Source organism: Suricata suricatta, chromosome 8 (assembly GCF_006229205.1).
Source record: "Suricata suricatta isolate VVHF042 chromosome 8, meerkat_22Aug2017_6uvM2_HiC, whole genome shotgun sequence".
Classification (NCBI taxonomy): domain Eukaryota; kingdom Metazoa; phylum Chordata; class Mammalia; order Carnivora; family Herpestidae; genus Suricata; species Suricata suricatta.
The window spans coordinates 133,540,129-133,542,068 of record NC_043707.1 but is presented as its reverse complement, the minus strand read 5'-3'; the positions used below and the strand labels follow the sequence as shown (position 1 = coordinate 133,542,068).

Here is a 1,940-nt window from a genome sequence, read left to right as displayed (position 1 = left end):
AGCCAGAGAGAAGCCAGAGGGATGGAAGATTCAGGGAGATGAGGAGAAGCAGGAAGAGGGAGGAGCTAAACACGATACAGAGCTACGCTCCCAGGGATGGACACACACACACACACACACACACACACACACACAGAGGCAAGGAACATGGGCATCAGTCTCTGCCCCCACCTGCTGGCCACAGGGATACCAAGGAAAGATCAGGCATCCACAAGATATTTCAGTCTTTCCTATCTTGACGTGTCTGTTGTGAGGGGCTGGACCAAGGTCACTGGACCCTGCCTTCAGGGCACGTTAGCCTTGAGCCAAGATGGCTTTGATGGCAGCCACCAACTTCAGAAACTTACTCTCCATGTCCATGCAGCCATCACCTCTCTTTCTGGAGTGAACCAACTGCCTGGCTACCACCCCGTCAAAGCTGGTGGCCCGCAGGGTCCCCTTCCTGCCGATGGCCAGGCTTCTGGGCAACTCATCTTCTAACTTCTTGCTGCGGATACTTGGACTTGTAGCTTCAAGCACCACAATAAATGAGTCAGATGGCAAGGGCCATGGCTGGGGACCACAGCTTGGGCAAGGGCACAGACAGGGGACCCACCTGAGGCATGGACAGGAGCGCTCAGCCCTTGGCATGCACCTGAGCGTCAATGGACACAGGGTTTGGACCTGAAAGAAGTCCCAGAATGTTGCATCTCTCTCCCGTCAGAAAGGCGGAGAGTGCAGGGCTGGCCTACTGAGGAGAGATCCTAGGCGCAGAAGCGGGGCAGGTGGCTTTCAGGAAACGGACCCCTGAGAGGGGGCCCAGAAGGAACTGTGTTCAATACAGCATCATTTTCAACTTGTCAGAACTTGCCAAATGAATTACAAAATAAAGCCCCAAATGACAGAATAATGAGCAATTCATTTGAAATGTAAAATAAATAGGTAAATCTCTGGTGAGAAGGCAGAATAAATGGCATTCGGATGACATTTGGTGATTAAATTAAACAGTGATGAACTTGTGAATAATGTGCCCAGAGATGGCTAGGGAGGGTAAGCTTTTTTTTCCCTGAAGCCGAGGACTTAAAACAGCTGTTCTCAGTTATCATGTCTGGGAGCCTAGCGGGGGGTCATGGAGTCAGGGGGACAACTGAACCCCCATTCCACCAGAGACCCAGCCTGGGGGGAGCCTGCCTTGAGCTTCGGGGGACCCAAGCCAGGTCTTTAGGTACTAGGGGAAACTTCCAGATCATCTAATCTGTTTCTGTCATTTATACTGTGGGAAGTGGAGACCCAGAAAGATCAAGAGACCTATCCAAGGTCAGAAGACCTGCCTACCTCACCACATCTCCTCTTCCCTCCATAGTAGCTGCTCCCCAGAGATGACCCCCCAGTAACCACACCTCCTAACATCCACACCCTTATGTGGTGCCTCCCCTTGAATCCAAAGTGGGCTGTGACCTGCTGTGGACCAACAGAACATAATGGAAGTGATGCTCTGTGATGCTCAAGGCCAAGTCACAAGAAACCTTGTAACTTCTACCTAAGACTCTGGGAACACTCACTCTAGGGAAAGCCAGCTGCCATGTAAGAAGTCCAACTATCCTCCATGCAGTGAGGAAGCCCAAGCCACGTGGAGAGGCTGCATAAAGGGGGAGAGATTGCTAGGCAGCCCCCGGGTATTCTGGAGTCCCAAAGAAGGCACCAGACACGTGCATCAAGAAGCCATCTTGAAATCCAGCCCTGCCAAGCTTTCGGATGACTCCAGCCCCAGCCCCATTGGGCTACAACCACATGAGGGACCCCAAGAGAGCATCCAGTCACCCAGCTGAGTCTAGTCAACCCACACAAACATGAGAGTTAATCATAAATTTTTGTTTTCAGTTATTGTGATGGGTTAATTTTATGTGTCAACTTGACTGGGCTGAGGGGTACCCAGATAACTGGCAAACATTACGTGTGAG

The 1,940-nt window shown here is 51.4% G+C and overlaps 1 pseudogene; it reads right to left on the bottom strand.

Annotated features, from left to right (window-relative positions):
* Positions 1 to 294: 294 nt before the first annotated feature.
* On the bottom strand, positions 295 to 553 carry LOC115300434 (annotated as a pseudogene).
* Positions 554 to 1,940: the final 1,387 nt, after the last annotated feature.